Here is a 22,383-nt window from a genome sequence, read left to right as displayed (position 1 = left end):
TGGATGGACGAATCAGATGGCTGTTCCACACCTCCTTGACTGCATCCAACTCATCCTGCAGGTGATACAAAAACAATTTACATAAATGTTTTAAGAAACATATTAACTGAAAATATTAAACTTTTTCGAAGACTAATCTCAGCTCATTGTGCAAACACAGATGCATTCACGTGGAAGTCACCAAAATATGAAAGTGGCATGGTGAAAGTGAAGGAAAATTCTGGCATTAAGTAGTTCAAATATTATCTGATCATCCATCCATTCACTGAGGTCAAATTTATCTGTAGCGTACTTCTGTGTCTGTGTCTATATGGAGGTAGAATTAAAACAAAGTATGGTAACCATAACTGAAAAAATGCATGTTACAGTAAGGTTTGGTATGTTTGCAGTTACCACTGACCATTGGGTCCTCAACTTTTTACCAAGGTAGGCAAAACGAATGCACTGCAGTGTGAAAGCAAGGTGGACATAAATAATCTACAATGTCACGGAAAATGTCTGGATTTTTTTTAAATTTTTTTTTGTAAGGTTCTGAAAACTTTAAAAGCAAAGTTGTATTCATGAGAAGAAAATATAAAAATGCATTTATAACTTGACCATGATATGGCAAAAATTATTCAATAAAGTGCTTATGAAGTGTTACTACTTGCCTGTATTAAACCAAGAAAGCAAAATAACATGAGGTTCTTGTCCAAGAAGTCACCATCAAAATGTCCTTCATCTTTAAGTCTGTGGAAGAGGTCCAGCCAGAATTCCACACACTCTCGACGGAGAAAGCCCCACCAACTCTCTATTCTTTGATTTGATGTGCTTCTTCCAACAACAAAGCTTTTGCCACCAGCATGCACATCAGTGTGGGTCCGACGAAGTAATCGCTGCATATCACGGATGGAACTGTTTTCTGTCCCCATGTCTGTTCTCACGATGCGCGCACATCCACCTAATTCATTAATAGTTTCAAGAAAGTAGCCACTGATGACTTTTGGATTACTGCTTGTGTGGTAAGCATTCAGCCACAGAATTCGCCTTGAAAATCCATCGATGGCTCCATTGATGCAAATGCCAAATGGCTTTAATTTGTCGTATGAGTCGACATGCCATACAAAATTTGGACCCTTGTGCAGTCTTCTTCTCCTTCTAAATGTCGTGCCCTCCGGGTCCATTGCGGAAAGGAGCAGCCGTACATCTTCCTTTCGTACATGCAGTCCTCTGTCTTTACATTTGGTGTACATCCACCGGTAGCCATGCAACGCTCCAGAGCCCTGTAGCTCCTCTCTGATGAATTCCACAACTGTCTCTGGGTGGTCATAATGGATTCGGCGGAACAATCCATGCTTCTTAAGAATTCGTTTGAGGGACCTCAAACTCAGAACAATCCTGTGTTTGGAGCCCAGCACACATAGTATGGGTTTGTAGCTCAGGCCCAAATGAAAATAGAACTCTATGAGCTGAAGTTGGTCCATGATCTCACGCGTGCATTCTGTAGGTGGAGCAAAATAGAATTATGTTTTGATTTCTGATTACATCGTGGAATAGATAGAATATGTGATCAAATTATTAATTAAAATATTAATTACATTTAAATATGTTTACATACGTTAAAAACAATAGTTGTAATATCATATTAACATAAATCTCATGGCGTGGCAGCTATTAAAGCAATACTTTTAGCTAGGAAAAACACGGGAGAAAACGGCAGTAACCACAAACTATTATCATTACACAAAAATAACCGCAGAAAAGGTACTTACAGTGTTTGAAACCCCAAAGACGTAATTGTATCCTCTTGTAATGCGACCGAGTGAGTGTCTCCTTCTCCAGCGAGGACTGGATGATCGCTTGCGCCGGGCGATTGCTTAATAACGCAGCGAATGTTCAAAACATGACGCACGAAAAATGAAAAGAAACGCGCTGGCTAATTGTAGCCGTTCGCTGCTAAAACTGCTATATGAACTAGGAACTAGAGCAATATTACCATCATATAATATGAGGGAACGAAAGTGAAAGTAAATCACACCATGCCGATTCGACAGAACACTACACTACACTCTAATACTATCAATAAAAAAACAAATTGAATTTACCTCGACGTGTATACGACGGAACGTGAGCTCATTTGCTGAATTGTGGGTACTGCTCTATCAAGCAACACCCACAAACGTTTGACGTCATGGCATGGGCGTGAACGCTAGCTCATTAGCTAAACTGTGGGTACAGTTTAGTAAACTGTGGGTACAGATTAGTAAACTGTGGGTACAGATTAGCAAAAAATATTTTTTTCTCATACTGTGGCACCAGAGGGGCTCCGAGATGTATTGAATTTTACTTTTGTTGCTGGTTTTGTTTTCACATCTGACACCATGTTGTTGGTTGGATAGTATTCCAAATGTATTTCCCTATTATTAACAGTTGACATGATAAAGTGATACTTTATGTCAACATATTTGCCTTTTTACAGGGTTTTTCACCAGGTTGTGATGTGATTGCGAATTTTAAATTAAAATATGTCACTCTTTTATTACTTAACTGTTATTGTGTTCGAAAATGATTTCGGTATTTATTTAAAGTACTGTAATATTTCATTATTCGTTTCAGTATTTATTAAACTACAATAATTCACTATTAATTTCAAGATTCATTGATCTGTTTTAGGAATAATTTAGTATTCAATGTTTAATAGTTACAGTATTTACTTTTTAAATTTTTGTTTCACCATTTTGTTCAATCTTAATCTTATGGAAAATTATTTTGCAAGCACCAACACAAGGTTTTTAAAGATAACGATAAAGATGTCCTTTAATAGTCCCACAATGGGGAAATTTGCAGTGTGACAGCAGCAAACATATAGATCACACAGAGGCGGTGGTGCAATGTAGCCGTTAATGTATGACATTAGCAGCAGAAATTCAGAAAAAGCAAACCTATGCGAATATACACAGTATATACTTAAATACACAAATCCCCATGTGTATGTACACACTTACATCCCACAACATTTACAAGTGTAAGGAAACACTCCGAATGTCTGTCTATGGTACAGAGGGAAAATTAATAAACTGCTGCAATGATAAAAAATACTGCTGTCATAACCCGTCTGTCTGTCTGTCATTATTTTGGTCCCCTAATAAATTGCTTAAGTTACACCTTCTCCAGCTTCCTCGCATTCTGGGTCCACCTCCTCCTCGCCGACCGGCGACCCTGACAACTGCAATGATAAGATGACTGCAATGGTAAATGAAGGATTGTATTATGATTGCTGGCATTATTCTAAACACTTACAGGACAGAAGGTCAATTATTTAATTTAGCAGGTTCATATTTACGGAATATGTTAAATATTGATGAAACAAAAAGCATTTATCAAATGGAACTAGAAGCACGGGTCACAAGAATAACTGGGATTGTAGTCCTGATGTTTTCTGATTTATTATATTTTTCTCATATGCTAAATTTATAGTACTTAGTTTAAATGTGTGAACTTTATTGAAATTCTCAGTAGTGAGAACAAATTTGCGCACGGAGCATTTCCATGAGCTGCCCTCACATTCACAGCACTTCATGGACAAATACGACAAAGCACATTCTCCACATTGGCTGTAGAGATGCAAACATACCAAATTGGGCACTGGAGGACTCACACAGACGCTATAAAAAAAACACATTCCGAAAGACGGAACAATTGGAGATCAGAGCACATTAAAGGATTTTATAAGCTTGACTACAAGTGACATGTATTCAGTTTAATGCAATAAAGATATATACTGATTGGGCTTTAAATCAATGCATGAGAAAAGGTCAGGCCAGGCTGTGTGAAATGCATGGGTGGCAGATATTGTGTGCAGGATGAGCCACACGTCGGAGAACTGAGTGTGCAGACGCGAAGGGTCCCGGACTTCGATCAAGGCCACCCGGCTGTTGTTGTGTGAGATGGTCACACGGTCGACCGTGAGAGCAGAATAACAGATCCAGTGGTTCATCGGCAGTGGAGCGCACAAACAACTGCCATGGCGAGCACCGTGGGAAGAGCCGACACGTCACCTTGCGGGCAGAAGACGTCCACTAAGAGAAAGCTAAAGTTAACTGCAGATGACACATAGCCAATAGGGGAAGAGTAGGAAGTCTTGGCTTTGTTTGCTGTAATGTATAAATGATCCTGGGCAACTTAGGGGGGGGTTGTTTTTTTCCTGTTGGTTGCTGTAACCGGGCCTCTCAGACTTTGTATTAGATCTCCTGTTAAGAATAAATCCACTCCCGTGTGAAGTTGCCGGCATCCTGGTCATCTTTCTCTCAAAACGAGCGCGCATAATTGTTGGATGAATGAAGGTCGTGTTTGGTTAACCATTAATGGAGTCAGATAATTCATTCGAACTATTTTGGTAAACCTTTGGTACATTTAAAGTTAAAAACTCCAACAATTTATGGTGACCCCGACGTGATCGGAGGGAGAGGACTACAAAAGAAATCCACAGACTTCGAATAAGAGAACCACAGGGTCTGGGACCCAGGGTCAGGGACCCATATCCACACCAAGTGACGACTTGTTGAACGGAAAGGAAATCCCGACTTAGACCTGTTTTCCTCTGGTGGTACCACATCTAAAAGGTAAGCAGAATACCTGTTACTACATGTCTGAGTTCTGCACAATTGGGGAAAAATAAATGTAACAGAGGAAAACGGGGATAATTGGGAAATTAAATATTAAAAGTGTGGATTGTGACACGGTGTAAAATCTGGGATTTACGTGTCACGGTGATACGGTGTAAAATCTGGGATTTACGTATCACGGTAATAAGGTGTAAAATCTGGGATTTACTTATTACTAAATTTGTGGTTCTGATACGGTGTAAAATCTGGGATTTACGTATCGCGAAGTCGTAATAAGGTGTAAAATCTGGGATTTACTTATTACAAAAATAGTCTGAGACTATATGTGGTATTGATACGGTGTAAAATCTGGGATTTACGTATCGCAAAGTCGTAATAAGGTGTAAAATCTGGGATTTACTTATTACAAAAATAGTCTGAGACTATATGTGGTATTGATACGGTGTAAAATCTGGGATTTACGTATCGCAATTTGTGTGCAAGTGTAAGCAGTGTGATTGGTGTGATATAATTTGGACTGTTTTGTTTGATATTTGGCTGGGACGCACGGGAGTGGATTGTTCAGGAGGAGTGGAGATAGGTGGGATATGGGGCTCGGTTTCGATGGACTGTATGAAAGTGATGGTGTGAGGCAAGAAATTGATGGACATTCTGTGAAGTTGGAGACGCAATTAACGAGTGGAATTGAGGAGAAAAAAGATAAACAAAAAAAAAGAAAGAGCAAAAGAGAGGTATCGGAAGGTGTTGTTGAAATTACAAATGGATGACCACATGGGATATGATTAAGTTGGCTAAGCAGGTGCAAAAGAAAGAGAGGAAAATTTTGAATGACATCAAACAATTGAAAAGGGGCAAAAGATAAAGCTAAATGGATTCGGAAAGGTAAAATGGAAAAAGAATTGGCAATGGTGGAGGAGGACAGACTTAGTGTGCATCAATTGGCGACAGTGGCGACAGCATTGGCAAACATAAAATTGGAAGAAAAGGTTGAGAAGGTTGTGAAAGTGGATAAGAAGGAGAGGCACGTGAGAAAAAGGAGATGTTGAATGTTGTGGAGGGTTGTGCAAGTGACAAGATTGGTAAAGGGTGATATTGAACTGGTCGTTGAACCTTTGGCGTATATTTGTAGTCAATCATGTATGTCAGGGGTTTCCAGGCAAAAAGAAAATGGCAAAAGTTATTCCAGTTTTGTTATATTATTGATTGAGCTCACTTTGCTTGTTGGTGCTCGGCTCGGCTGGTTAGCACGTGGCTGCGGCCATCCAAAGTGGAGTTGTTTTAGGAATACTGTTCGGAATATTACAGTTTGAAAACTGACAAGTTTAAAACTACTTATTTTGAGACTATTGTCATTGATATGGGCCTACTAGTATTTTAGTAGTTTTCTAAATCTGGTCACGTAAAATGTTCCTGTTCTATCGGTAGATAATATTATTTATTTTCTTTATGATTTTTCTGATTTATGATTTTTCCCTGATGAATTCTAGACAAATAGGAGGGGAAAACACTGAGGCCCTGAGTGGCCCACGGCCCCTATGTTTGTTTCCATACAACCCATCCCTTCACAGCCCAGTTTGTCTCTTTTCATGACACTCAGCTCCTCACTGTGTGTGTGTCTGTGTTCCCTTTGGCTGATAAACATAGCTGGTTGTTTGGTCTACGATAGTTTTGTTTACTTTCTTTGCTGCCTACTCTCTGTAGGTTATTGTTAATTTGATTCTCCTTGTGATGTGGCATGAAGAAAAATTTTTAAGGATCCATTGGCATAAATAAAGAGGAATTTGTGTTCCCCATAAGAAAATATGAGCCTTGATAGGAGATTGGTTTACCAAATATAAAGTTGGATTAAAAAGTTCTGTAGATGATTTATTAACTGATGTGAATTAAATGTGACAAAGGTGGAAGACAGATGTTTTATGACTGTACGACGCGAACTCTGACATGACAACTTTTAAGGGACATGACAGCATTTCCATAAATGCCAGACTGCTAACATCCACATCTATGAGGTGTTTGACGTCACAGGTGCAGGATCGTCAGCCACGTCCAGGAGAAACAACATCACGGGGACTGAATGGTAAAATCAAGAGAACCACAGTTGTAAACTTCGGCATACGCTGGCTGAATTGAGGCAAAATTAAGGATCTGCCAGCACAAATCTTAGTGTAATCAAGGCGGACGCGCCAAGGGAGGGGTCTCGGTGTGGAATTGGAAAGTGGAAATTATCTTTTTGGGTAAGGAATTAGATACCTAGAGGGGAATGAAAGTGTGAAAGAAAAAGTGTTTGTATGTCTATGTGGTTTGAGTGAATGTTTAAGGGACGGGCCTCAGGAAAGAAACCTGATTAAGTGCACCGACAAGCCCTTACAGCACGTAGGGTGCAATGGGCGGACAGGCCTGATCAACCTGAATCCCTATTGCACTCCCGAGTATTGATTTCCAAATTATTATTGGTGACAGATTGGAGTAATTAAATTCAAGCATCAAGTGAATGGTTGATTGACATTATTACACAAAATTTATGCAAAACTGAAAGTTTCAGAAGGGAGGTAATTTACCCCTTCTTACTGGCAATTGCTACTCCTCCAGCTCTCTCCACAGGTTTGAAGTGACATGTGACCTGTGTGTCCAGAAGGCCGGAGAACGCTTCAAATAGCGCCTCATCACGCCCAGGTTCTCCTCAACAAAGAGGGAGAATAAGATAGTTGTTGATTTAGCCTGCTTTTGTGCCCAGCAGGTTTTATGATTCACATCGGGTGCACGACTAGATAACACACACCCAGTCCAGGATAGGGCAAAATTTAGTTGGATTGTTTAGACATTTCCATGTAATATGGCACCACAGCAGTGATACTTGAAGTTAATGTCAGTTAAGTGGGGCAGTTGCGCTGTTTTCATGAAAAATTACTCACTTAATGCAAGGGTAGGTCCTCCGTAGGGGGATGCGAGAGTTACATTCGGGACAAAATTTACTTGTCAGGAACTGTCCTCACTTGAGGCCGAGGCCAGACTTACAGACCAGCATGATGGTCATCGGCTGAATGGGGACACCTCAGGTGAGATTGGCCGTGCCGTGCATCAGAGTATTTCTGGCCCCGTTGGGGCCGATGTTGCTGTGTCTTTCAGATGGGGAGGGGAGGAGACAGGCCTGGTCTATGTGGCCAGGACGAGACGTGAATGGAGTGAGCCTTCCGGAAGTGACCCGTCCAATAATGTCGTCATTACACAGCTGTTCCAGTGGGCCGTCCTCATGGGAGTGCCCCTTCCGGGTGCAGACATCATGCGAAACAGTCCATCAATGAAAAAATGCTAAATCGGTCTAAGTAGAGCACATTTTGTACATAATTTTGCACAACATCAGAAAAGGAAAATATGGGAGTGGATTAAGGAGCGTTACTAAAAATTGTTGTACTTGCAGGTTAAGGAGGCCAAGAGAGATAAAAAAAACAAAAAAAAGGGGGAGCAGCAAAGGCAGCAGCCAATGGCTCCCATTGGAACTGCTCCTTCCACTTCTGCTGCTCGTAGGCAAGGTTCGGGTGACGCGGCGCCACAGCGGACCGGCTGTCCATAGCAGGGCGGTCAACGAGGTCGGGATTGCGGTAACAGAGGTAGGGGTGGTTATAGACAGGGGTTGTGAGTGGGGTGTGCTCGTGCTGCGGGGTGTGGGGTCACTGGGTGATGGGCTGTCCATGCTGAGCCACTTTCTGGAATGTGCCATCCTCTGGTCCGGTGCCATATCTGTCGCAAGGAGCGCTCCACCAGCGCAGGGGGCGCCACCGTTACCCACTCCCAACGCACTATTGACACCAACCCGCTGGTACCCCATTCCATGACAGGGGGCCACGGAGCTTCAGCGTTCGAGGACTGGCAGGTCCCTGCATTCCGGGGACGGTGGATGGACAAGTTTTCGATGGTGCTGGATATTAGGGCGAGCTATGAGCTCCTTCCGCATCTCCCAGTGAGCCTTGTGGACTCTCGAGATTGCCTGAGTCACTGCCATTGACTGAACGAACACTGGAATTCGAGTGGCATTTCTGGATGGGACTGAACTTGACTGTGCACATCGTTCGGAGGGAGCATATGTCGTGCTCTCTTCCTTCCCAGTGGCTGAACTAAACTGAAACATCTGAGGGCAGCGCTGAAACCTGGTTCTTCATCCTCCCGCGGTGGGTATGCCCTGTTCCTGCTCTGGTCTGAGTGGTGTAGCAACCTCCACCCATTCAATTCACCAATTGACATTACATTGTACATGTGGTCACACATGGTTTGGTTTATCAAAATGCATTCATCTAAATTTAGTCAGGAGTAGATCTTCCATTAGGATTATATATTTGTTATGTCTACCGGCGTTGCCTCGTTCGCCTGCCTTGTCCCTGAGCAGCGGAAATGGTATGAATTGTTTACTTTCACCGAGCCACAAATCACATTGAATATCGATGCACATCATCATACAAAAGATCTAGGCCCCATAGTTGTTGAATACTCCGCGTCACTATCAGAATATCATATTTTAACACCCACTACAAATTCTTCGGTTTTGGCAACATCCAAAATTTCACAAGACGGGTCACTCGGAAGAGGTAATTCGGTGTGTGTGTATTGTTTTTACTGTCTCTACACACTCCCCAGTTGACAGAAGCAGTGTGGGCACGGCCTGGAGGTGGATTGAAGCATTCGGGAGACAATGGGAGGTGAAGACTGCAGCGGTCTTGGAGCTGTCTATGTCTGGGAGAGCACCTATTCTTCCCGTTAAAAAAGAAAAAAAAAAAAGGTTTAATTTGGTATCTGCGTTATTACAGTTTAAATGGTTACTATTTCATTTGGGTTGCTTTAAAAATTTGTCAAAAAACAGTCCAAATTGGAGCGTTAGATCGAGGCTTAATTTGTAATCTCTAAACACAGTTAGATATTTGAACTCAGTGAACTAAATTTTATTTGATTCAGGAATGATTCTCCCATGTTGCGAAGCCAAATTCTAATATTGTGCCATATTAGCTGGATATCATTAGGACATTATTGCGAACCAACACTGCTGGATTGTGGTGATTATCAGCAAAACTAAATTTATACGTTGGAGAATTGTTTCTGTGGCCAATGCCTGTGAGGATGAAACGGTCTAGATTATATTCGAAGAAAGCTATTGCAACAGTCTGGGAATTGAAATAGATATAATATTTGGTGGGTTTACGTTAATTAAAATATATTATTCAAGTGACTGATACAAGCTTCACAAACAATTTGAAAAAGGTGACTGAATACAATTAATTATGGTATTATTGCGATTATTTAGCATGCATATTTTGAAGGATTGTATAACGATTGCTGGCATTATTGTAAACACTTACGGGACAGAAGGTCAAATATTTAATTTAGCAGGTTCATATTTACTAAATATGTTAAACATTAATTAAACAGAAAGCATTTATCAAATGAAAGTACGGTAGATACAAAAGGTTGTAAGTGGTTCTATTACACACAACTTCAACCCGCACCGGAGTTCTTTCCCCGCGATGGTGAGCCTGAAGGTTGACCGCCCGGACGGGCAGGTCAAGAGAGGGGGAGATACTGACCAATTGAAACACATACAAATCAAACATAAAAATGGACACGGCTGTCCTTTTCCTTATTATTTCTGAATGATAGGCTTGCTTTCTACGCTTTTAGTATGTTTGCTTCTAATCTATGAGACTGTTTTTTAGACAGACGGAGGGGAGACAAAAATTGTGATGTTACAATACCACTGCAACCAGACGGTCATGTACGAGGAACGGGAGGACAGCTCGGATAGGTTGACAGACGCACAGGTGATATTGTTTTATAAAATTTGTGACCAAGACCCCGAGGTTGGTATATATGCGGAATTATTCAATCACACAATTTTACGTGTTTGAAGTTGAATGGAGCAGGACACACAATTGGACAAATACCGTGGGATTGGTGTGAAACGAATGTGTCTCTTCCAGCAGGACCCCCGCTTTCCCGTGCAGACGTCTGGTTGTGTTATGGTGGAAAATTTCTATACGACAGGCTGCCGACCAATGCCTCTGGCAGGTGTGCCCTGCCGGTGAGTGTGACACCTGTAGATTTGGACCAGTTAAATTGGGATCAATTAGAGGCGGTACATAAACAATTGTCAAAAACTTTATTAATAATGTTTCAAAATAGGATTGCTTTAGATAGGTTATTGGCTGAAAAACAAGGAGTGTGCGGGATATTTCGGGATCAATGTTGTAGTTTCATCCCAAACAACACGGCACCGGATGGGCGTCTCACCAAGGCATTGGAAGGTTTGCAAACTTTGAACAAGAGGATGAAAGAACATTCAGGTGTAGATTCGGAAATATGGTCAGGATGGTTGAATGTCTTTGCTAAATGGACAGGTCTGATTAGCTCTATATTAATCTCAGTGGCAGTATTTACAGCTATTATGGTGCTTTGCGGATGTTGTTGTATACCTTGTATCAGATCTCTTACAGTTAAAACCCTCGAGCGCACCTTGGGCCCGTTGCGACCGGGTGGCAAGTACATGATGATACCCGTGTCGGACCCACAGCCGGTTCCTCTGGCAGCCAGCAGGTCCATGGGGTTCAGCGGAGTAAGTGGTAATGGCCTCAGTTGTCTGAGGCCATGAGAGGGAATAAAATTTTAGATATCATTCTACATTTTTTACTGTTATTATTTTTCTATTATTATTTTGGCGGGGGTGATGGCCTCAGTTCGCTGAGGCCATGAGAGGAATTAAAGGATTGTATAAGCTTGACTACAAGTGACATGTATTCAGTTTAATGCAATAAAGATATATACTGATTGGGCTTTAAATCAATGCATGAGAAAAGGTCAGGCCAGGCTGTGTGAAATGCATGGGTGGCAGATGTTTTGTGCAGGATGAGCCGCACGTCGGAGAACTGAGTGTGCAGACGCGAAGGGTCCCGGACTTCGATCAAGGCCACCCGTCTGTTGTTGTGTGAGATGGTCACACGGTCGACCGTGAGAGCAGAATAACAGATCCAGTGGTTCATCGGCAGTGGAGCGCACAAACAACTGCCATGGCGCGCACCGTGGGAAGAGCCGACACGTCACCTTGCGGGCAGAAGACGTCCACTAAGAGAAAGCTAAAGTTAACTGCAGATGCCACATAGCCAATAGGGGATGAGTAGGAAGTCTTGGCTTTGTTTGCTGAAATGTATAAATGATCCTGGGCAACTTAGGGGGGGGCGTCTTTTTTTCCTGTTGGTTGCTGTAACCGGGCCTCTCAGACTTTGTACTAGATCTCCTGTTAAGAATAAATCCACTCCCGTGTGAAGTTGCCGGCATCCTGGTCATCTTTCTCTCAAAACGAGCGCGCATAATTGTTGGATGAATGGAGGTTGTGTTTGGTTAACCATTAATGGAGTCAGATAATTAATTCGAACTATTTTGGTAAACTTTTGGTACATTTAAAGTTAAAAACTCCAACAACACACACAGACATATACTTACACCTGCACATACACATGCTCATACACGCACAGACACTTGGACAGACACAAGCGCACACCGACAAGATTATTGAGGAATGCCTGCGAGGAGAGAGACGGAGAGTCTGCCCGCCGGAGAAGGCCAGCCTTGGCGTGCCAGTCTACGGGACCAGACAGGAATCGACCATCATCAACTACCCAGACGATGACTAACCTGGGCAGGACCTTCCCTTGGACGTGGACCCGTGCCGTGGGAGGGAGCGAGGACGACTGATTCAACCGATTCAACCTGCATTACCCTTGACATAAAAAACTCCTATAAAAACTGAAGCTGGGCTGAAAGATGGCGCACATTTTTCGACTGTGCTCGCCAAGTGCAGTTTCTCGTGAGATTAAGAAAAAGGCGCCCAGATATCTGTCTTTGTACTATTTCCTGAACTCCAGAAATTGAAGAAACTAAATATCGGAACTCTAATCAGTTGTTGAGTCTTTATTTGACCCTTTTCTTCTTGAGCACAAAAAACGAACACGCATTGCAGGAAGTTTGGCTTTTAAAGGTTGATTTACTAACTAGTTCTCATTTCCACGGTGACTCAACTCCAACAATAACATGCCAAATATTTGTCATCTCATCAATATTTGCACAACAGAGTACTGAGTTTCGAGATCCTCACTATAACTGTTCTCAAAATTATATTTCTTCTCAATTTAGCTTAGTTAACGGATATTTTATTGACAATCTAACATCAGTACACTCAGACAAAAATATAATGGTGGTTGGGGGGCGCGAATCTTTTTCTTCTTGGTAGGGGCGGGCGTGAAATAATTGAGAACCACTGTTAGTATATGCAGACATTATATTCATGCAGCCCGAGTGAACCACAGCATTGTTGCAAGTTTGGTCGGAGAAACGTAAACGTCCCACTGCTGGAGCAGCAGCGGCTTCTCCGGACAAAGGCGGAAGTGACGTAAGAGCTGACTCGCCAATGTGGCGTTAATTTAGTTATTTTGTTATTTTTTTCTATCAACCGAATTAAAATATTATATAAAATATATATTAAAATAGAACAGCCTAGTGTAAAAACAAACACAGAGGCAAAGAAATATATTTGAAAAAATACGTGTTTAAATCATGACGTCATAAGCAAGCGCGCAGCTTCCGAAGGACCTCGACCACATCCACTGACCCGTCCACACCGGAACAAAAGCAGTCCACCGCTAAATTCTTCTGATTTAGTGTGGAACTGACTGTAATTTTCTCAAAGGATGTCCAGTGCTACTCTAAAGGACTACGACATAATTCATTGAGTTTTTGTGTCCCGATAACCTCATCTTCGCGCGTTGATGCTTTTCGGCGTAGTTAGCTTAGCTTGTTAGCTAGCTAGCCGCTAACGAAAAGAGGCACATGACTCATCGCCAAGCAGAGATCGAGTGCGGATTTTTTGGAATTATCATTTGAAAATGTGTGCAAGAACGACACCCAAGTACAAAGAGGAACTTTGTGGAATAAAAGAAGAGAACGAGCAACGTCTTCAACTGTTGGGCGAAGGTTGCAACCAGCCTCGTGTTGTGCCACTCAAAGCAGGTTTGTACACGTCTAACTCTCATTTGCTTTGTTTCGAACGACTTTCTTTCATTAGAAATATGCATCACAACATTAAGTTGTTTGGGGAAATGCGTTCAAGGTTATTGCCGTTTTATTTTTAAATATTGCCTTTTACTTGCAGGTCTGCTGAGCAATTGTTTATGTCAAATGTAATCAGTGCAGAAAATATATGCCAAAGAATAACCAATAGTGGGGGGTGAACTCCATGTTTTTCCCAGTATAAAATTTACATTTAAAATAACAAAATAACATTTTCTGGTTTTTATATTTTGTTTAAGCAATTCCTTACGGAAGGAATTCCGCCTGACTCGAACAATGTGCACACTGCCGCGAAAACGTCAATAGCGGTTGATCAATTTTAGTGAATAAAACACAAAATATTAAGTTTTTTTTTTTTAAATCAAGCACGGATTGGTCTTATTTATTTATGAACTTTTTACTGGCTTGGTCGGGTGAGAGTCAATGAACCTCGGGTGGCCCTGCACTGTTTTGTGCACGTGTGCGTAGTTTCACCCCATCCAAACATTTAAAATACATTGAATGCATCCATCCAGGGTTGCACGGATCTCATCAGTGAACAAGCGCATGCTGCAAGGAATGCATCTTCATCTTTGGCTTACTATGGGCTTAAAAAGGGAGTACGCCACAACCCCCTTTTCTACCAACAAGCCCAGGAACATTTAGTTCCTGGTCATAAAGTTCCTGTGGCCCAGGTGGTTTGCATCACCCCCACAACTCATAGTTCCTGGTAATTTATCCAAATGACAATCATGACGTATCAGTGGGAGGTCTTGTGTTACTTTGTTACTCATTACTGACACCCTTATAGCTGTTAAGCATCATTGCAGTTCCAAAATAATTCAGTAAACACTTAAAATATTATGGTGTATCTTAGTTGAATTCGAATACATATTCCAAAAACGTCTGTGACGATGTCAGGAATGAAATCGGGCATCAGCCGCAACGTGCTTCCTTTTTAAATGCTCGTTTATCACAGTTGTGCTGCTAAAGGGAGGTTTACATCGTAGGACGTAATTTTGTGAAATGCCCCCATGGTCCGGTCCAAGTTGGGGTCCACGCATTGCTCCGTATGCGGCAGGCACAAGTCAAGGTAGCACGGTAGAAACAATATAAGACAAAGTCGCTGCATGAGGTTTGACTTAACCAAACCAAATTTGTCTTTCTGTGTCCTGCAGACGTCAGTGAAAACGATCTCCTTTATGTAAAAGAGGAGCCAGACTTGACTCACATCAAAAAGGAGGAGGAGGAGGAGGAGATCAACAAGTCACCAGTGAACGTTCTCCCTATAAAGACTGAAGATGAAAACAAGGATGAGAGTGAGGACAAGAGAGGGGCGGAGCCTCCAAGCAGCAGTTCAAGTCATTACGTGACAACAGAAGGTGATGAAGACCACTGGGGACCATCACAAGTACATAATGAGGACACATTATCAGACGCTCATGACGATGATGATGCTCATGACGATGATGATGGGCAAGCCAAAGGTGAAAGGGCATGTCACACTGACTCATTCTCTTCAAAGCTGTCTTTAAAAGGGCACAGAAAAACACACAGTGGTGAAAAACCTTTTTCCTGCTCGGTTTGTGGCAAAAACTTCTCTCGAAAGTCTCATTTTAGTAAGGCACACAAGAACGCGCAGTGGAGAAAAACCTTTTTCTTGCTCAGTTTGTGGCAAAAGCTTCTATCAAAAGTTTGATTTAACAATCCACACAAGAATGCACAGTGGAGAAAAACCTTTTTCTTGCTCAGTTTGTGGCAAAAGCTTCTCTCAAAAGTCTCATTTAGTAAGGCACGCAAGAACACACAGTGGAGAGAAGCCTTTCTCATGCTCAGTTTGTGACAAAAGCTTCTCTCAAAAGTCTCATTTAGTAAGGCACGCAAGAACACACAGTGGAGAGAAGCCTTTTTCATGCTCAGTTTGTGGCAAAGGATTCTCTGAAAAGGGAAATTTAACAAAACACACAAGAACACACAGTGGAGAAAAACCTTTTTCTTGCTCAGTTTGTGGAAAATGCTTCTCTCAAAAGTCAAGTTTAACAAAACACACAAAAACACACAGTGGAGAAAAACCTTTTTCCTGCTCAGTTTGTGGTAGACGCTTCTCTGTAAAGTCAAATTTAACTTGCCACACAAGAACACACACTGGAGAAAAACCTTTTTCTTGCTCAGTGTGTGGCAGGAGTTTCTCTCTAAAGTCGCATTTACGAAGCCACACAAGAACGCACAGTGGAGAAAAACCTTTTTCCTGCTCAGTTTGTGCCAGGAGTTTCTCTCTAAAGTCGCATTTACGAACCCACACAAGAACGCACGGTGGAGAAAAACCCTTTTCCTGCTCAGTTTGTGGCAAAAGCTTTTCTTTTAAGTGGAATTTAAAAACACATACACGATTACACACTGGAGAAAAACCTTTTTCCTGCTCAGTTTGTGGCAAAAGCTTCTCTGTAAAGTCAAATTTAACAACCCACACAAGAACACACAGTGCAGAAAAACCTTTTTCCTGCTCAGTTTGTGGCAAAAGCTTCTCTGTAAAGTCAAGTTCACAAAGCCACACAAGAACACACAGTGGAGACATGCCATTTAGTTGCAGCGTTTGTGCTAAAAAATTCTTCACTCAACGTCTTGCTGAGAGACACGATTGTCCTGGTGAGAATTGCAGCGATCCTTGAAGCTTAAAAAAAAGAAAACAAAAAACTGAAGGAACCGACTCTTTGTGGTAAGATGTAAATGTGATTTTGAATAAAATATGATAAATTTAATTTTGCAAAGCTTTTTTATTGACATTAAGCCAATGTGATCAGTGCCAGAATAACCATTGTGTCTGAGTGATGATGATTTTTTTTGTGTTTACATCAAACATGTAAATAAAATTAATTGCCTTTGCCTGGAACAACATTTGTTAACGTTATGCTTTTCAGTTGTCTTTTTAATCGTACTTAATGGAAAAGGTGTGAGAAGAAACGGTGCTTATGAAATCGATGCCTTCAACAATCATCAATGAAATCACTTGTTCCACTTGCTCAACTGGCCTTCATTACGCTGTGAAAAGGTGAAAAACTGAACTAGAAGTTGAACTATAAAAAGAACCAGAAAGAGAAACGCAAGTAGTCTCAGTTTCTCTCAAAGGTTTTGGAATGTCAGGAGTTGGCAGCTTGATGGCGACTGGAGTCAGCGCTGGTTTTCTCGCTTTGTTAGGCTGGCTCGTATATGTATGGTCCATTGAACAAAATTCAAACTCTTCAAATATCCCCTCACATTTAATATTATGCTTTCTGAATAAATTTCTGCAAAATACACTTAATGGGTTGAGCTCTATCAAGTGTTTGGGGTTTGTTGCTAAGCAGAATCTCACTTTGGAAAAAACTATCATTTTGTCAAATATACCAAATATTTTTTTTCATGCTGTATTATATTTTTTATACATTGGAATATTTATATAGTGAATTAGGAAAATATTAAAATGTAAAATTGGAAACCACCTACAGACTTAATTCAATTAACAAATATAGAAACATTTTATAAATATTGAACTAATTGAGAAGAGTCCTGATCTTGAAATAAATATTGAATTATAAAAAATACTAAAAAATTAATTCAATAACCCGACCCTGGATGAGCGGCAGAAAATGGCTGGATGGATGGAATAATTTAAATTGCACACATATTCAAAAGAACAAATATGTTCAGAAATATTCAAGTGTGAAATAAAAAGGTTTAAATTGTTGATAATTTTACATACTAAAACAATTGAATAAATATTGTATTATTACATAAGCAAGCTTAAATATACATTGAAATAAATGAAAAAAAAAGTCTTGTATTTTTAAATGGCCTAATATAGATATGGGAAGTAATTCTCTTTATGAAACTATGAAGGGACTGGAGCTCACAGAAGTGACCAGTCTTGGTTCTGAAGTTCCGATGTAACCAGATGCTGCCCTGAGAGAAAATAGGCCTGAGCATTGTTTATGGTGGGGGCAATTCTCTCGCCAGGTCAGTGACCTTCCAGGGTGTGAAAGTAATTTAAGGTGCCTTCAGTGAAGTCCTACTTGAATGAATCCACATCAAAATACCATCATTTATGACACCACGGCTGGACAAATAATATCCAGAAACACACTTACGCACCACTGAGTGAGTGTTGGACGATATAGCTTCTCTTGAAAGGTCCGACTTGAAAATGTCTTTGCAAGTGTATCTACAAGGCGCCGCGTTCAGGACCCAGTCTCCCCAGGAGGCCTGGGTTCGAATTTCCCCATTGTGGGACTAATAAAGGGAATATTATTATTATTATTAATTAAATCCACAGGACCTTTTCAAACTTGTCTTTATCTTCGGGTTCATTGAATACCTCGATGGCCATTGGTTCGCAAAAGGGCTATTTTTTTTTCGTCCGCTCTGTTTCCGACTCCCACGTCGGCAAGGTAGAGCAGGAATTGTTGCTTGAAAGCCCGCCAACTCGCGTCCAGATTTCCCTTCATTTTTAGCGCTTCTGGTGGCCTTACGGAGTCCATCTCGCGTCAGTCCTTTTCTTGACCCGCGACCTGGTACCATGTAATGTTCTGTCTTCTAAGAAGTCACGCAGGTAACGTAATGCTGCAAGCTTGTGTGTCTTTATTTACTGACTTGCATTCTCGTCTATGTGCAGACACACTTGTTCGTCTGGTAACCATTAATTGCACTCAATCACCTTTTTAAACTTGTTTGTGAAGCTTGTATCAGGCACTTGAATAAGATATTGGAATTAACGTAGACCCACCAAATTTTATATCTATATCTATTTCAATTCCCAGACTGTTGTAAAAGCTTTCTTTGTATATAATCTAGACAGTGGCATCCTCACAGGCATTGCCCCCAGAAACAATTTTACAACGTATACATTTTGTTGTGCCGATAATCACCACAATCCAGAAGTGTTGGTTCGCAATAATGTCCTAATGATATCCAGCTAATATGGCACAATGTTAGAATTTGGCTTTGCAAGATGGGCAAATTATTCCTGAATTGTCATGACCCGTGTCGGGCATGTCAGTGTGTTTGTTGTTATTTTCTTCCCTCCTTCGTGCCATGTGCTTTTCTGTTATTGTTTTGTCAGCTGTGTAGGGGCGTTTCCCTCTCAGCCATCTCGTCCTCACCAGCCACGCACCTGTTCCCTGTCAACCATCACGCACCTGATTCCCATCTGCTCCCCTGATTACTCGGACTATTTAAGCTTCCCAGACCAACTACTCAGCGTCGGGTCATTGCCACACTTTCCGGACTTCCACGACCACGTTTGTTCCTGTCAAGCGCATGCTCTTGTTCACGTCCTCGTTCCCGTTCCCGTTACGTCCCTCAGCGTTTTGCACCGGCTTCTGTTCCTCGTCCTCCTTTTCTGTTAGTCACGTTTTGGTTGCCCTTGATACCTAGCACCCTGCCACGTTGTTTGTCCTTGTTTGTTTCATTTAATAAATTCCCTTCACGTTACCCACCTCTCGGCCTCCTCGCCTTTTGGGTCCACCTCCTCCTCGCCGTAAGGCGAGCCCCCCGACAGAATGACCCGACCTAGAAAGAAGGACCCAGCGAGGGGCTCGCGGCGGCGTCATGGACACCGCCACACGGACAACCTCCCTCAACCTGCCGATCAGCTCAGCGCCACGTCTGCTACACTCCCCTCGTCTCCAGATTACGTCATCGACGGTTTACCCGTCATTCCACCCCATCTGATCATCGACTCGGATCAAAAGGACGATCTCGAGTATATCTACCGTCTTTCAGACGCCCAGCGCACCCGGACTCAATCAGTGACCAGATTTCTGAACTTCAGGCCCACTTTGCTAAAATGGAAGCTCACTTGGCCCAGAAGGAGGAGGAGATGCTGGCTGTACTGGCAAAGAGGGAGGAGGAGAACCTCGCCCAGAAGAGGAACCAGGAACTGGAAGCTCAGATCTCGGAGCTGCAGGAGGATCTGGAATCGGAGAGACAGGCGCGCAACAAGGCAGATGAGGCGCGCAGAGACCTTGGAGAGGAGCTGGAAGCTCTCAAGACTGAGTTGGAGGACACTTTAGACTCAACTGCAGCACAGCAAGAGCTGCAGGTCAAGTTTGGAGAGAGCGAACAGCAGAGGCGGGAGATGGCTGACAAGTTGGCCAAGATGCAGTCGGAGCTGGACAATGTCAACAGTCTGCTGACTGAAGCCGAGGGCAGAAACATCAAAGTCAGCCAAGACCTGTCTTCAGTGGAGTCGCAGCTGCAGGATGCACAGGAGATGCTCCAAGAGGAGACTCGCCAAAAGCTGAGCCTCTCCACTCGCTTGCGGCAGCAGGAGGACGAGCGGAACGCTCTGCGGAAGATGCTGGCTGAGGCAGAAGAGGGCAAGAGGAACGCGGAGAAGCAGGTCTCCTCACTTCAAGCCCAGCTGGTCGACATGAAGAAGGCTGATGGGGATCAGGTCCCCCGTCTCGGCTGCGCCCGGTCCGAATGCTGCGCCCGGCCCGCAGTCGCCTCCACGTCAGCTGCAGCAACCCATGTCGCCTCCACGTCAGCTGCAGAAACCCATGTCGCCTCCACGTCAGCTGCAGCAACCCATGTCGCCTCCACGTCAGCTGCAGCAACCCATGTCGCCTCCGCGTCAGCTGCAGCAACCCACGTCGCCTCCACGTCAGCTGCAGCAACCCACGCCGCCTCCACGCCAGCTGCAGCAACCCACGTCGCCTCCACGCCAGCTGCAGCAACCCATGCCGCCTCCACGCCAGCTGCGCAGACCATGCCGCCTCCACGTCAGCTGCAGCAACCCACGCCGCTTCCACGTCAGCTGCAGCAACCCACGCCGCTTCCACGTCAGCTGCAGCAACCCACGCCGCTCCCTCGTCGGCTGCAGCTTCCAGTGCCGGTCCCTCACCAGCTGCAACCTCCAGAGTCCCACTCCGGCTCACCGTCAGCTGCTGAGCCCCGTCCAGGCACCTCCCTAGCTGCGAAGCCCCGTCCCGGCTCCTCGCCAGCTGCTGAGCCCCGTCCCGGCTCCTCGCCAGCTGCTGAGCCCCGTCCCGGCTCCTCGCCAGCTGCTGAGCCCCGTCCCGGCTCCTCGCCAGCTGCTGAGCCCCGTCCCGGCTCCTCGCCAGCTGCTGAGCCCCGTCCCGGCTCCTCGCCAGCTGCTGAGTCCCGTCCCGGCTCCTCGCCAGCTGCTGAGTCCCGTCCCGGCTCCTCGCCAGCTGCTGAGCCCCGTTCCGGCGCCTTGCCAGCGCCCCAGGTCCACGTTCCGGCGGAGCACTCCCTGCATCCGTCCCAAGTTCACGTCCCGGCGTAGCAGTCCCTGCATCCGTCCCAAGTTCACGTCCCGGCGTAGCAGTCCCTGCATCCGTCCCAAGTTCACGTCCTGGCGTAGCACGTCCTGCGTCCGCCTCAAGCTCATGTCCCGGCGGAGCACGTCCTGCGCCCGTCCCAAGTCCTTGTTCTGGTAGAGCACGTCCCGCAGCCGCCTCAGGTCTTTGATCCGACGGCGCTCGTCCTGCACCCGTCGCAAGTTCCTGCCTCGACGGCGGTGAACAATTCCCTGCCGTCCCAAGTCACGTTCGCGACGGCGTCCAAAGGACCGCCGTCGTTTCCCGCCTCTGTCTCGGCGGTCGTCGACGACGCGCCGCCGCCCTTCGTCTCTGCCTCGGCGACGTCTGATGATCCGCCACTGCTCCCGGTTCCTGCCTCGGCGGTGGACGACGACCAACCGCCGCTCCACGTTCCTGTCTCGGCGGGGCTCGACGACCAGTCGCCGCTCCACGTTCCTGTCTCGGCGGGGCTCGACGACCAGTCGCCGCTCCACGTTCCTGTCTCGGCGGGGCTCGACGACCAGCCGCCGCTCCACGTTCCTGTCTCGGCGGGGTTCGACGACCAGCCGCCGCTCCACGTTCCTGTCTGGGCGGGGTTCGACGACCAGCCGCCGCTCCAAGTACCTGCCTCGACGGCGCTCGACGACCTACCGCCGCGTCTCGTCCCTGCTCCGGCGGCGTCCGGCGATCCACCGCGTCTCGTCCCCGTCTCGGCGGCGTCCGACGACCAGCCGCCGCTCCACGTTCCTGTCTCGGCGGTGCTCAACGACCAGCCGCCGCTCCACGTTCCTGTCTCGGCGGGGTTCGACAACCAGCCGCCGCTCCACGTTCCTGTCTCGGCGGGGTTCGACAACCAGCCGCCGCCCCAAGTGCCTGCCTCGACGGCGGTCAACGACCCACCGCCGCGTCTCGTCTCCGTCTCGGCGGCGGTGTCCAACGTCCTACCGTCGCTCCAAGTTACTGCCTCGGTTGCGCCCACCTCAACGCCGGCCCAAGCCCCGTCCTCTGCTGCACCCAGCGTTGCGCCGCCGCCTCTCGTCTCAGCCCCGTCGGCGGACTCCTTTTGGCGTTCGGGTCGCCCCGGACGTCCGCCTGAATGGCCACAATGGGACGTGCTGGTCTGGCCGCCCGCACGCCCTCCTGAAGGGCCGCGAAAGGACTTGCTGGTCTGGCCTCCCGGACACCCGCCAGACCGGTCCCGAACACGGGTGGTGGTCCCACCTCCCGACCCCTTCCGCCCACCCTCGTTTTTGGACTTTGTTCTTTGGGTTGTTGTTTTTTTTCTTTTGGCTTTATTTGGGACGTCTGGAATCCGTCCCTTGAGGGGGGGGTACTGTCATGACCCGTGTCGGGCATGTCAGTGTGTTTGTTGTTATTTTCTTCCCTCCTTCGTGCCA

The 22,383-nt window shown here is 44.9% G+C and overlaps 1 pseudogene; it reads left to right on the top strand.

The window, feature by feature from the left end:
* The first annotated feature begins 12,159 nt into the window (after positions 1 to 12,159).
* LOC148342262 (uncharacterized) lies at positions 12,160 to 22,082 on the top strand (annotated as a pseudogene).
* Positions 22,083 to 22,383: the final 301 nt, after the last annotated feature.

This window comes from Idiotropiscis lumnitzeri, chromosome 2, assembly GCF_059441095.1.
Source record: "Idiotropiscis lumnitzeri isolate Australia: NSW breed Sydney's pygmy pipehorse chromosome 2, RoL_Ilum_1.0, whole genome shotgun sequence".
Classification (NCBI taxonomy): domain Eukaryota; kingdom Metazoa; phylum Chordata; class Actinopteri; order Syngnathiformes; family Syngnathidae; genus Idiotropiscis; species Idiotropiscis lumnitzeri.
Note: the sequence above shows the minus strand (reverse complement) of the source record. Positions and strands in the feature narration are given on the sequence as shown.